A 15,963-nucleotide genomic window follows, 5' to 3' on the forward strand; every position below is an offset into this window, starting at 1 on the left:
GCCAGTGTTATTTGTTTGCAGCATCCCTCCCTCCCCACAGCACGACTAAACAAGTGAGCCTTAAAAAAAAAAAAAAGTGTCCACACCACCCCCTCGTGTCAGGGCGGAATTCAGACACTGAAAAGACCAGCAAACAGAAGTTAAACAGAGGGAACTGCCTTGGAAGTCACCCCACACTGCCCACAACACCAGAGAAAGGGCCAGATATATCTTTACTATTTTTACAATCTTTTTTTTCTTTCTTTCTTTTTTTTCCTTTTTTTTTTTTTTTGATGCTGTTGTGGGGTTGTTTTTTCTTCTTTTCTTTTTCTTCTTCTTTTTTTTCTAACTTTTAAAAATTGTTAAGGCCTCTATTTCTCCTCTAATTTTTATTTCTATAACCTACTATTACTTTCCAAAAAAAAAAAAAAAGACTATTTTTTAAAGCAAACGCCATATATAGTCTTTGTGTGGTTGTTGTTGGTGTTTTTTAATAACTCTTGTGGCTTTTATTTTTTCCATCTTCTTCTTTTCTTTAATATTGTATTTTTGAAAATCCAACCTCTACTCTAGGTTTTTAATCTTTGCTTTTTGGTTTTTGTTGTCAATTTTGTACATTTAAAAACCCAAACTTCACTACCCAATTTTACCTGAGAGCGAGATTACTGGCTTGACCACTCTCTCCTTCTTTGGACTCTCCTTTTTCTCCACCAGGTGGCCTGTGTCTCTTTCCTCCCCCTTCTCTTCTCTATCCAACTCTGTGAATCTCTGTGTGTTCCAGATGGTGGAGAACACCTAAGGAACTGCTTATTGATTCAATTTGTCTCTCTCCTTTTCATTTCCCACTTTTATCCTCCTGGCCACCTCTGTCTACTTCCTCCCTCTCCTCTTCCCTGTATAACTCCGTGAATACCTCTGAGTGGTCCAGACTGTGGAGTGCACATAAGGAAATGATTACTGGCTAGCTTGCTCTCTCCTCTTTTGATCTCACTGCATCTCATTCCAGTCACCTCTAACTACCCCCTCCCTCTTCTCTTCTCCATGTACCTCAGTGAACCTCTCTGGGTGTCCCTCAATGTGGAGAAACTTTTCATCTTTAACCTAGATGTTTTATCACTGGTGCTGTATAGATGGAGAAGTCTAGAGGCTACTGTAAAAATAAAACTGAAAACCAGAAGCAGGAGTCTTAAGTCCAAATCCTGAGAACATCAGAGAACTCCTGAATTCAGGGAACATTAATCATACACTGAAACCAAGCTCCACCCAAGGGCCAACAAGTTCCAGAGTAAGACATACCATGCAAATCCTCCAGCAACACAAGAAAACACCCCTGAGCTTCAATATACAGGCAGCTCAAATTTACTCGAAAACCATTGACATCTCATAACCTATTACTGGTCACTCCATTGCACTCCAGAGAGAAGAAAACCAGCTTCATCCAACAGAACTCCAACACAAGCTTCCCTAACCAGGAAACCTTGACAAGCCACTGATACAACTCCACCCAAGGTGAGGAAGCTCCATAATAAAAAGAACTCCACAAATTCCCAGAATATAGAAAGGCCACCCCAAATGCAGCAATATAACCAAGATGAAGAGACAGAAGAATACTCAGCAGGTAAAGGAACAGGAGAAATGCCCACCAAACCAAACAAAAGAGGAAGAGATAGGGAATCTACCTGAGAAAGAATTCCCAATATTGATAGTGAAAATGATCCAAAATCTTGAAATCAAAATGGAATCACAGATAAATAGCCTGGAGACAAGGATTGAGAAGATGTAAGAAAGGTTTAACAAGGACCTAGAAGAAACAAAAAAGAGTCAATATATAATGAATAATGCAATAAATTAGATCAGAAACACTCTGGAGGTAACAAATAGTAGAATAATGGAGGCAGAAGATAGGATTAGTGAAATAGAAGATAGAATGGTAAAAATAAATGAATCAGAGAGGAAAAATGAAAAACAAATTAAAAGAAATGAGGTTAATCTCAGAGACCTCCAGGGCAATATGAAATGCTCCAACATTCGAATTATAGGAGTCCCAGAAGAAGAAGACAAAAAGAAAGACCATGAGAAAATCTTTGAGGAGATAATAGTTGAAAACTTCCCTAAATGGGGAAGGAAATAATCACCCAAGTCCAAGAAACCCAGAGAGTTCCAAATAGGATAAACCCAAGGCAAAACACCCCAAGACACATATTAATCAAATTAACAAAGATCAGACACAAAGAACAAATATTAAAAGCAGCAAGGGAAAAACAACAAATAACACACAAGGGGAATCTCATAAGGATAACTGCAGATCTTTCAATAGAAACTCTTCAGGCCAGGAGGGAATGGCAAGACATACTTAAAGTGATGAAAGAAAATAACCTACAGCCCAGATTACTGTACCCAGCAAGGATCTCATTCAAATATGAAGGAGAAATCAAAAGCTTTACAGAGAAGCAAAAGCTGAAAAAATTCAGCACCACCAAACCAGCTCTCCAACAAATGCTAAAGGATATTCTTTAGACAGGAAACACAAAAAGCGTGTATAAACCTGAATCCAAAACAATAAAGTAAATGGCAACGGGATCATACTTATCAATAATTACCTTAAACGTAAATGGGTTGAATGCCCCAACCAAAAGGCAAAGACTGGCTGAATGGATACAAAAACAATACCCTTCTATATGCTGCTTACAAGAGACCCACCTCAAAACAAGGGACACATACAGACTGAAAATGAAGGTCTGGAAAAAGATATTCCACGCAAATAGAGACCAAAAGAAAGCAGGAGTGGCAATACTCATATCTGATAAAATAGACTTTAAAACAAAGGCTGTGAAAAGAGACAAAGAAGGACACTACATAATGATCAAAAGATCAATCCAAGAAGAAGATATAACAATTATAAATATATATGCACCCAACATAGGAGCACCGCAATATGTAAGACAAATGCTAAGAAGTATGAAAGGGGAAATTAACAATAACACAATAACAGTGGGAGACTTTAATACCCCACTCACACCTATGGACAGATCAACTAAACAGAAAATTAACAAAGAAACACAAAGTTTAAATGATACAATAGACCAGTTAGACCTAATTGATATCTATAGGACATTTCACCCCAAAACAATGAATTTCACCTTTTCTCAAGTGCTCACGGAACCTTCTCTAGGATGGATCACATCCTGGGCCATAAATCTAACGTTGATAAATTAAAAAAAATCAAAATCATTCCAAGCATCTTTTCTGACCACAATGCATTAAGATTAGATCTCAATTACAGGAGAAAAAGTATTAAAAATTCCAACATATGGAGGCAGAACAACACACTTCTGAATAGCAAACAAATCACAGAAGAAATCAAAAAAGAAATCAAAATATGCACAGAAACTAGTGAAAATGAAAACACAACAACCCAAAACCTATGGGACACTATAAAAGCAGTGCTAAGAGGAAAGTTCATAGCAATACAGGCATACCTCAAGAAACAAGAAAAAAGTCAAATAAATAACCTAACTCTACACCTAAAGCAACTAGAAAAGAAAGAATTGGAGAACCTCAGAGTTAGCAGAAGGAAAGAAATCTTAAAAAATAAGGCAGAAATAAATGTAAAAGAAACAAAAGAGACCATAGCAAAAATCAATAAAGCCAAAAGCTGGTTCTTTGAAAGGATAAATAAAATTGACAAACCATTAGCCAGACTCATCAAGAAACAGAGAGAAAAAAATGAAATAAATAAAATTAGAAATGAAAATGGAGAGATCACAACAGACAGCACAGAAATACAAAGGATCATAAGACTACTATCAGCAAGTATATGCCAATAAAATGGACAATGTGGAAGAAATGGACAAATTCTTAGAAAAGTACAATTTTCCAAAACTGAACCAGGAAGAAATGGAAAATCTTAACAGACCCGTCACAAGCATGGAAATTGAAACTGTAATCAGAAATCTTCCAGCAAACAAAAGCCCAAGTCCAGATGGCTTTACAGCTGAATTCTAACAAAAATTTCGAGAAGAGCTAACACCTATCTTACTCAAACTCTTCCAGAAAATTGCAGAGGAAGGTAAACTTCCAAACTCATTCTATGAGGCCACCATCACCCTAATATGAAAACCTGACAAAGATGCTATAAAAAAAGAAAACTACAGGCCAATATCACTGATGAACATAGATGCAAAAATCCTCAACAAAATTCTAGCAATCAGAATCCAACAACACATTAAAAAGATCATACACCATGACCAAGTGGGCTTTATCCCAGGGATGCAAGGATTCTTCAATATCCGCAAATCAATCAATGTAATTCACCACATTAACAAATTGAAAAATAAAAGCCATATGATTATCTCAATAGATGCAGAGAAGGCCTTTGACAAAATTCAACATCCATTTATGATAAAAACCCTCCAGAAAGCAGGCATAGAAGGAACATACCTCAACATAATAAAAGCTATATATGACCAACCCACAGCAAACATTATCTTCAATGGTGAAAAATTGAAAGCATCTCCCCTAAAGTCAGGAACAAGACAAGGGTGCCCACTTTCACCGCTACTATTCAACATAGTTCTGGAAGTTTTGGCCACAGCAATCAGAGCAGAAAAAGAAATAAAAGGAATCCAAATTGAAAAAGAAGAAGTAAAACTCTCACTGTTTGCAAATGACATGATCCTCTACATAGAAAACCCTAAAGACTCCACCAGAAAGTTACTAGAGCTAATCAATGAATACAGTAAAGGTGCAGGATATAAAATCAACACACAGAAATCCCTTGCATTCCTATACACAGATAATGAGAAAGTAGGAAAAGAAATTAAGGAAACAATTTCATTCACCATTGCAACGAAAAGGATAAAATACTTAGGAATATATCTACCTAAAGAAACTGAAGACCTATATATATAAAACTATAAAACACTGATGAAAGAAATCAAAGAGGACACTAATAGATGGAGAAATATACCATGTTCATGGATTGGAAGAATCAATATAGTGAAAATGAGTACACTACCCAAAGCAATCTACAGATTCAATGCAATTCCTATTAAGCTACCAGCGATATTTTTCACAGAACTAGAACAAATAATTTCAAGATTTGTATGGAAATACAAAAACCCTCGAATAGCCAAAGCCATCTTGAGAAAGAAGAATGGAACTGGAGGAATCAACTTGCCTGACTTCAGGCTCTACTACAAAGCCACAGTCATCAAGACAGTATGGTACTGGCACAAAGACAGAAATATAGATCAATGGAACAAAATAGAAAGCCCAAAGATAAATCCACACACATATGGACAACTTGTCTTTGACAAAGGAGGCAAGAATATACAATGGAGTAAAGACAATCTCTTTAACAAGTGGTGCTGGGAAAACTGGTCCACCACTTGTAAAAGACTGTAACTAGATCACTTTCTAACACCACACACAAAAATAAACTCAAAATGGATTAAAGATCTAAATGTAAGACCAGAAACTATAAAACTCCTAGAGGAGAACATAGGCAAAACACTGTCTGACATAAATCACAGCAGGATCCTATATGATCCACCCCCCAGAATACTGGAAATAAAAGCAAAAATAAACCAATGGGATCTAATTAAAATTAAAAGCTTCTGCACAACAAAGGAAAATATAAGCAAGGTGAAAAGACAGCCTTCTGAAAGGGAGAAAATAATAGCAAATGAAGCAACTGACAAACAACTAATCTCAAAAAAATACAAGCAACTTATGCAGCTCAATTCCAGAAAAATAAATGGCCCAATCAAAAAATGGGCCAAAGAACTAAATAGACATTTCTCCAAAGAAGACATACGGATGGCTAACAGACACATGAAAAGATGCTCAACATAACTCATTATTAGAGAAATGCAAATCAAAACCACAATGAGATACCACTTCACACAAGTCAGAATGTCTGCGATCCAAAAGTCTACAAGCAATAAATGCTGGAGAGGGTGTGGAGAAAAGGGAACTCTCTTACACTGTTGGTGGGAATGCAAACTAATACAGCCACTATGGAGAACAGTGTGGAGATTCCTTAAAAAATTGCAAATAGAACTGCCTTATGACCCAGCAATCCCACTGCTGGGCATACATACCGAGGAAACCAAATTGAAAGAGGCACATGTATCCCAATGTTCATCACAGCACTGTTTCTAATAGCCAGGACATGGAAACAACCTAGATGTTCATCAGCAGATGAATGGATAAGAAAGCAGTGGTACATATACACAATGGAGTATTACACAGCCATTAAAAAGAATACATTTGAATCAGTTCTAATGAGATGGATGAAACTGGAGCCGATTATACAGAGTGAAGTAAGCCAGAAAGAAAAACAACAATACAGTATACTAACACATATATATGGAATTTAGAAAGATGGCAATGATGACCCTGTATGCAAGATAGCAAAAGAGACACAGATGTGTAGAGCGGACTTTTTGGACTCAGAGGGAGAGGGGGAGGGTGGGATGATTTGGGAGAATGGCATTGAAACATGTATACTATCATATAAGAAATGAATCGTCAGTCTATGTCTGATGCAGGATACAGGATGCTTTGGGCTGGTACACGGGGATGACCCAGAGAGATGTTATGGGGAGGGATGTGCGAGGGGGGTTCATGTTTGGGAATGCATGTACAGCCGTGGTGGATTCATGTCAATGTATGGCAAAACTAATACAGTATTGTAAAGTAAAATAAAGTAAAAATAAAAAAATTAAAAAAAATAAAAAAGCTCAACCTTCAGATAACTAAGATCATGGAATCTGGCCCCATCACTTCATGGCAAATAGATGGGGAAACAGTGGAAACAGTGTCTGACTTTATTTTGGGGACTCTAAAATCACTGCAGATGGTGATTGCAGCCATGAAATTAAAAGACGCTTACTCCTTGGAAGAAAATTTATGACCAACCTGGACAAATATTAAAGAGCAGAGACATTACTTTCTCAACAAATGTCCATCTAGTCAAGGCTTGTTTTTCTCAGTGGTCATGTATGGATGTCAGAGTTGGACTATAAAGAAAGCCGAGACCGAAGAACTGATGCTTTTGAACTGTGGTGTTGGAGAAGACTCTTGAGAGTCCCTTGGATTGCAAGGAGATCCAACCAGCCCATCTTAAAGGAGATCAGTCCTGGGTGTTCATTAGAAGGACTGATGTTGAGGCTGAAACTCCAATTATCTGGCCATCTGATGTGAAGAGCTGACTCATTGGAATGACCTTGATGCTGGGAAAGATTGAGAGCAGGAGGAGAAGGGGACGACAATGGATGAGATGATTGGATGGCATCATTGACTCAATGGACATGGGTTAGGGTGGACTCCAGGTGTTGATGATGGACAGGGAGGACTGGCATGCAGCGGTTCATGGGGTTGCAAAGAGTCGGACATGACTGAGCAACTGAACTGAACTTAACTGAAGGGGAAGGTTCATAGCAATACAGGTTTACCTCAAGAAACAAGAAGAAAGTGAAATAAATAACCTAAGTAACTCTACAGTTAAAGAAACTAGAAAAGGAAGAAAAAAGAACCCCAGGTTAGTAGAAGGAAAGAAACCTTAAAAATTAGGTCAGAAGTAAATGTAAAAGAAACAAAAGTTACCATAGCAAAAATCAACAAACCTAAAAGTTATTTCTTTGAAAAGATAATAAATTGACAAACCATTAGCCACACTCATCAAGAAACAATGGTAGAAGAATCAAATCAACAAAATTAGATATGAAAATGGAGAAATCACAACAGATAACACAGAAATACAAAGGATCATAAAAGACTACTATCAGCAACTATATGCCAATAAAATGGACAATTTGGAAGAAATGCACAAATTCTTAGAAAAGTACAACTTTCCAAAACCAAACAAGCAAGAAATAGAAAATCTTAACAGACCCATCACAAACACAAAAATCGAAACTGTAATCAGAAATCTTCTAGCAAACAAAACCCCAGGACCTAATGGCTTCCCAGCTGAATTCTACCAAAAATTTAGAGAAGAGCTAACACCTATCCTAAACAAACTCTTCCAAGAAATTTAGAGGAATGTAAACTTACAAATTAATTCTATGAGGCCACCATAACCCTAATACCAAATCCAGACAAAGATGCCACAAGGAAAGAAAACTAGAGGCCAGTATCTCTGATGAACATAGATGCAAAAACCCTCAACAAAATTCTAGCAAACAGAATCCAACAACATAATAAAAAGACCATACACCATGACCAAACAGGCTTTATCCCAGGGATGCAAGGATTCTTCAATATCTGCAAATCAAACAACATAATACACCACATTAACAAATTGAAAGATAACCATATGATTATCTCAATAGATCCACAGAAAGCCTTTGACAAAATTCAACATCCATTTATGATAAAAACCCTCCAGAAAGCAGGCATAGGAGGAACATACCTCAACATAATAAAAGCTATATATGACAAACCCACAGAAAACATTATCCTCAATGGTGAAAAATTGAAAACATTTCCCCTAAAGTCAGGAACATGACAAGGGTGCCCACTCTCACCACTACTATTCAACATAGTTTTGGAAGTTTTGGCGACTGCAGTCAGAGCAGAAAAGAAGTAAAAGGACTCTAGATAGGAAAAGAAGAAGTAAAACTCTCACTGTTTGTAGTTAACATGATCCTCTACCTAGAAAACCCTAAATACTCCACCAGAAAATTACTAGAGCTAATCAATGAATATAGTAAAGTTGCAGGATATAAAATTAACACACAGAAATCCCTTGCATTCCTATGCAATAACAATGAGAAAACAGAAAGAGAAATTAAGGAAAAAACTCCATTAATCATTGCAATGAAAAGAATAAAATACTCAGGAATATATCCACCTAAGGAAAAAAAAGACCTATATATAGAAAACTATAAAACACTGATGAAAGAAATCAAAGAGGACACAAATAGATGGAGAAATATACCATGTTCATGGATTAGAATAATCAATATAGTGAAAATGAGTATTGAGATTCATGACATAGTACAGGAGACAGGGATCAAGACCATCCCCATGGAAAAGAAATGCAAAAAAGCAAAATGGCTGCCTGGGGAGGCCTTACAAATAGCTGTGAAAAGAAGAGAGGTGAAAAGCAAAGGAGAAAAGGAAAGATATTAAGAATCTGAATGCAGAGTTCCAAAGAATAGCAAGAAGAGATAAGAAAGCCTTCTTCAGGGATAAATGCAAAGAAATAGAGGAAAACAAGAGAATGGGAAAGACTAGAGATCTCTTCAACAAAATTAGAGATACCAAGGGAACATTTCCTGCAAAGATGGGCTCGATCAAGGACAAAAATGGTCTGGACCTAACAGAAGCAGAAGATATTAAGAAGAGATGGCAAGAATACACAGAAGAACTGTACAAAAAAGATCTCCATGACCCAGATAATCATGATGATGTGATCACTCATCTAGAGCCAGACATCTTGGAATGTGAAGTCAAGTGGGCCTTAGAAAGCATCACTATGAACAAAGCTAGTGGAGGTGATGGAATTCCAGTGGAGCTCTTTCAAATCCTGAAAGATGATGCTGTGAAAGTGCAATATGCCAGCAAATTTGGAAAACTCAGCAGTGGCCACAGGACTGGAAAAGATCAGTTTTCATTCCAATTTCAAAGAAAGGCAATGCCAAAGAATGCTGAAACTACCACACAATTGCAATCATCTCACATGCTAGTAAAGTAATGCTCAAAATTCTCCATGCCAGACTTCAGCAATACGTGAACCGAGAACTCCCTGATGTCAAGCTGGTTTTAGAAAAGGCAGAGGAACCAGAGATCAAATTGCCAATATCCGCTGGATCATTGAAAAAAAGCAACAGAGTTCCAGAAAAACATCTATTTCTGATTTATTGACTATGTCAAAGCCTTTGACTGTGTGGATCACAATAAACTGTGGAAAATTCTGAAAGAGATGGGAATACCAGACCACCTAACCTGCCTCTTGAGAAATCTGTATGCAGGTCAGGAAGCAACAGTTAGAACTGGACATGAAACAACAGACTGGTTCCAAATAGGAAAAGGAGTACATCAAGGCTGTATATTGTCACCATGCTTATTTAACTTCTATGCAGAGTACATCATGAGGAACACTGGACTGGAAGAAACACAAGCTGGAATCAGGATTGCTGGGAGAAATATCAATAACCTCAGATATGCAGATGACACCACCCTTATGGCAGAAAGTGAAGAGGAACTAAAAAGCCTCTTGATGAAAGTGAAAGAAGAGAGTGAAAAAATTGGCTTAAAGCACAACATTCAGAAAACGAATATCATGGCCTCTGGTCCCATCACTTAATAGGAACTAGATGGGAAACAGTAGAGACAGTGTCAGATTTTATTTTTTTGGGCTCCAAAATCACTGCAGACGGTGACTGCAGCCATGAAATTAAATGACGCTTATTCCTTGGAAGAAAAGTTATGACCAACCTAAATAGTATATTCAAAAGCAGAGAAATTACTTTGCCGACTAAGGTCCGTCTAGTCAAGGCTATAGCTTTTCCTGTGGTCATGTATGGATGTGAGAGTTGGACTGTGAAGAAGGCTGAGTGCTGAAGAATTGATGCGTTTGAACTGCAGTGTTGGAGAAGACTCTTGAGGGTCCCTTGGACTGCAAGGAGATCCAACAAGTCCATTCTGAAGGAGATCAACCCTAGGATTTCTTTGGAAGGAATGATGCTAAAGCTGAAGCTCCAATACTTTGGCCACTTCATGCGAAGAGTTGACTCATTGGAAAAGACTCTGATGCTGGGAGAGATTGGGGGCAGGAGGAGAAGGGGACGACCCAGGATGAGATGTCTGGATGGCATCACGGACTCGATGGACGTGAGTCCGAGTGAACTCCGGGAGATGGTGATGGACAGGGAGGCCTGGCGTGCTGTGATTCATGGGGTCGCAAAGAGTCGGATACGACTGAGCGACTGAACTGAACTGAACTGAAGTGAGTGTACTACCCAAAGCAATCTATAGATTCAGTGCAATCCTTATCAAGCAATGAAAGGTATTTTTCACAGTACTACAACAAATAATTTCACAATTTATGGAAATTAAAAAACCTCAAATAACCAAAGCAATCTTGAGAAAGAAGAATGGAACTGGAGGAATCAACCTGCCCGACTTTAGACTATAGTACAAAGCTACAGGAATGGCCAAGAGTAGCTACCCCGCGTCCGAGTTCAGTGGAAGCCAGGAAGAGACACCCCGCATCCGAGGTCAGGGGTGGCACCCCTGCCTCCGAACCCGAGGCCAGGGCCAGCGGCCGGGAGGAGCATCCTGAGGAGCAGTGGCTCTGCAGGCACAGGAGGGCCTAGAGGAGCTATCCCACATTGAAGGTCAGGAACGGCAGCCGTAAAGAGATACCCCTCGTCCAAGGTAAGGAGCAGTGGCTGTGCTTTGCTGGAGCAGACATGAAGAGACACCCCACACCCAAGATAAGAGAACCCCAAGTAAGATGGTAGGTGTTGCAAGAGGGCATCAGAGGGCAGACACACTGAAACCATAATCACAGAAAACTAGTCAATCTAATCACACTAGTATCACAGCCTTGTCTAACTCAATGAAACCAAGCTATGCCTGTGGGGCAACCCAAGAGGGGCAGGTCATGATGGAGAGGTTTTGACAGAGCCTGGTCCACTGGAGAAGGGAATGGCAAACCACTTCAGTATTCTTGCCTTGAGAACTCCATGAACAGTATGAAAAGGCAAAATGATAGGATACTGAAAGAGGAACTCCCCAGGTCAGTAGGTGCCCAATATGCTACTGGAGATCAGTGGAGTAATAACTCCAGAAAGAATGAAGGGATGGAGCCAAAGCAAAAACAATACCCAGCTGTGGCTGTGACTGGTGATAGAAGAAAGGTCCGAAGCTGTAAAGAGCAATATTGCATAGGAACCTGGAATGTCAGGTCCACGAATCAAGGCAAATTGGAAGTGGTCAAACAAGGCAAGAGATGGCAAGGGTGAATGTCAACATTCTAGGAATCAGCGAAGTAAGATGGACTGGAATGGGTGAATTTAACTCAGATGACCATTATATCTACTACTGTGGGCAGGAATTCCTCAGAAGAAATGGAGTAGCCATGATGGTCAACAAAAGGGTAAAAAATGCAGTACTTGGATGCAATCTCAAAAATGACAGAATGATCTCTTTTAGTCTCCAAGGCAAACCATTCAATATCACAGTTATCCAAGTCTATGTTCCAACCAGTAACGCTGAAGAAGCTGAAGTTGAATAATTTTATGAAGACCTACAAGACCTTTTAGAACTAACACCCAAAAAAGATGTTCTTTTCATTATAGGGGACTGGAATGCAAAAGTAGGAATTCGAGAAACACCTGGAGTAACAGGCAAATTTGGCCTTGGAATGTGGAATGAAGCAGGGCAAAGACTAATAGAGTTTTGCCAAGAGAATGCACTGGTCATAGCAAACACCCTCTTCTGACAACACAAGAGAAGACTCTACACATGGATATCACCAGATGATCAACACCAAAATCAGATTGATTATATTCTATGCAGCCAAAGATGGAGAAGCTCTATACAGTCAACAAAACAAGACCAGGAGCTGACTGTGGCTCAGATCATGAACTCCTTATTACCAAATTCAGACTTAAATTGAAGAAAGTAGGGAAAACCGCTAGACCATTTAGGTATGACCTAAATCAAATCCCTTATGATTATACAGTGGAAGTGAGAAACAGATTTAAGGACCTAGGTCCGATAGATAGAGTGCCTGATGAACTATGGAATGAGGTTCGTGACATTGTACAGGAGACAGGGATCAAGACCTTCCCCATGGAAAAGAAATGCAAAAAAGCAAAATGGCTGTCTGGAGAGTCCTTACAAATAGCTGTGAAAAGAAGAGAGGAGAAAAGCAAAGGAGAAAAGGAAAGATATAAGCATTTGAATGCAGAGTTCCAAAGAATAGCAAGAAGAGATAAGAAAGCCTTCTTCAGCGATCAATGCAAAGAAATAGAGGAAAAGAACAGAATGGGAAATACTAGAGACCTCTTCAAGAAAATTAGAGATACCAAGGGAACATTTCATGCAAAGATGGGCTTGATCAAGGACAAAAATGGTCTGGACCTAACAGAAGCAGAAGATATTAAGAGGTGGCAAGAATACACAGAAGAACTGTACAAAAAAGATCTTCACGACCCAGATAATCATGATGATGTGATCACTCATCTAGAGCCAGATATCTTGGAATGTGAAGTCAAGTGGGCCTTAGAAAGCATCACTATGAACAAAGCTAGTGGAGGTGATGGAATTCCAGTGGAGCTCTTTCAAATCCTGAAAGATGATGCTGTGAAAGTGCTCCACTCAATATGCCAGCAAATTTAGAAAACTCAGCAGTGGCCTCAGGACTGGAAAAGGTCAGTTTTCATTCCAATCCAAGAGAAAGGCAATGCCAAAGAATGCTCAAACTACGGCACAATTGCACTCATCTCACATGCTAGTGAAGTAATGGTCAAAATTCTCCAAGCCAGGCCTCAGCAATACGTGAACAGTGAACTTCCAGATGTTCAAGCTGGTTTTAGAAAAGGTAGAGGAATGAGAGATCCAATTGCCAACATGCGCTGGATCATGGAAAAAGCAAGAAAGTTCCAGAAAAACATCTATTTCTGCTTTATTGACTATATCAAAGCCTTTGACTGTGCAGATCACAATAAACTGTGGAAAATTCTGAAAGAGATGAGAATACCAGACCACCTGACCTGCCTCTTGAGAAATCTGTATGCAGGTGAGGAAACCACAGTTATAACTGGACATGGAACAATAGGTTGGTTCCAAATAGGAAAAGGAGTACATCAAGGCTGTGTATTGTCACCCTGCTTATTTAACTTCTATGCAGAGTACATCATGAGAAACGCTGGGCTGGAAGAAACACAAACTGGAATAAAGATTGCCGGGAGAAATATCAATAACCTCAGATATGCAGATGACATCACCTCTATGGCAGAAATTGAAGAGGAACTGAAAATCCTCTTGATGAAAGTGAAAGAGGAGAGCGAGAAAGTTGGTTTAAAGCTCAACCTTTAGAAAACGAAGATCATGGCATCCGGTCCCATCACTTCATGGGAAAAGGATGGGGAAACAGTGGAAACAGTGTCAGACTTTATGTTTTTGGGCTCCATAATCACTGCAGATGGTGACTGCAGCCGTGAGATTAAAAGATGCTTACGCCTTGCAAGAAAAGTTATGCCAACCTAGATAGTATATGCAAAAGCAGAGACATTACTTTGCCGACTAAGGTCCGTCTGGTCAAGGCTTTGGTTTTTCCTGTGGTCGTGTATGGATGTGAGAGTTGGACTGTGAAGAAGGCTGAGCACCAAAGAATTGATGCTTTTGAATTGTGGTGTTGGAGAAGACTCTTGAGAATCCCTTGGACTGCAAGGAGATCCATCCTGTCCATTCTGAAGGAGATCAACCCTGGGATTTCTTTGGAAGTGATGATGCTAAAGCTTAAGCTCCGGTACTTTGGCCACCTCATGTGAAGAGTTGATGCATTGGAAAAGACTCTGATCCTGGGAGGGATTGGGGGCAGGAGAAGAAGGGGATGACCAAGGATGAGATGCCTGGATGGCATCACAAACTCGATGGACGTGAGTCTGAGTGAACTCCGGGAGATGGTGATGGACAGGGAGGCCTGGCATGCTGCGATTCATTGGGTCGCAAAGAGTCGGACACGACTGAGTGACTGAACTGACTGAGTGACTGAACTGACTGACTGACTGACAAAGGTACAGTTATCAAGACAGTATGGTAGTGGCACAAAGAAATACAGATCAGTGGAACAAAATAGATAGCTCAGAGATAACTCCAGGCACCTATGGACACCTTATCTTTGACAAAGGAGGCAAGAATATACAATGTATAAAAGATAATCTCTTTAACAAGTGAATCTGGGAAAACTGGTTAACCACTTGTAAAAGAATGAAACTAGAAGACTTTCTAACACCATACACAAAAATAAACTCAAAATGGATTAAAGATCTAAACGTTAGAGCAGAAACTATAAAACTCCTAAAGGAAAACATAGTTAAAACACTCTCTGACAAAAATCACAGCAGGATCCTCTATGATCTACTTCCCAGAGTAGTGGAAATAAAAGCAAAAATAAACAAATGGACCTAATTAAACTTAGAAGCTTTTGCACAACAAAGAAAACTATAAGCAAGGTGAAAAGAGAGTCTTCAGAATGAAGGAAAATAATAGCAAACAAAGCAACTGACAAAAAATTAACCTCAAAAATATACAAGCAACTCCTGCATCTCAATTCCAGAAAAAAATGACCCAGTCAAAAAATGGGCCAAAGAACTAGATAAACATTTCTCCAAAGACGACATATGGATGGCTAACAAACACATGAAAAGATGCTCAGCATCACTCATTATCAGAGAAACACAAATCAAAACCATAGTGAGGTACCATTTCACACCATTCAGCATAGCAGCTATCCAAAAGTTTACAAGCAATAAATGCTGGAGAGGGTATAGAGAAAAGGGAACCCTCTTACGCTGTTGGTGGGAATGCAAACTAGTACACCCACTATGGAGAACAGTGTGGAGATTCCTTAGAAAACTGGAAATAGAACAACCATATGACCCAGCAGTCCCCCTGCTGGGCATACTCACTGAAGAAACCAGAATAGAAAGAGACACATGTACTCCAATGTTCATCGCAGCACTGTTTATAATAGCCAGGACATGGAAGCAAGCTAGATGTCCATCAGCAGATGAATGGATAAGAAAGCTGTGGTACATATACACAATGGAATATTATTCAGCCATTAAAAAGAATGCATATGAATCATTTCTAATGAGGTGGATGAAACTGGAGTCTGTTATACAGAGTGAAGTAAGTCAGAAAGAAAAACACGAATACAGTATGCTAACACATATATATGGAATTTAGACAGGTGGTAATGATAATTCCACATGTGAGAAGGCAAAAGAGACACAG

At 39.1% G+C, this 15,963-nt stretch overlaps 1 protein-coding gene across 7 annotated transcripts in view; it reads right to left on the bottom strand.

Moving 5' to 3' along the window:
- GRIA4 (glutamate ionotropic receptor AMPA type subunit 4) overlaps positions 1 to 15,963 on the bottom strand; it is a 635,903-nt gene that overhangs the window by 131,477 nt on the left and 488,463 nt on the right. The window lies entirely within an intron of this gene.

The sequence above is a fragment of the Oryx dammah genome, unplaced genomic scaffold (genome assembly GCF_014754425.2).
Source record: "Oryx dammah isolate SB20612 unplaced genomic scaffold, SCBI_Odam_1.1 HiC_scaffold_17, whole genome shotgun sequence".
In the NCBI taxonomy this organism is placed as follows: domain Eukaryota; kingdom Metazoa; phylum Chordata; class Mammalia; order Artiodactyla; family Bovidae; genus Oryx; species Oryx dammah.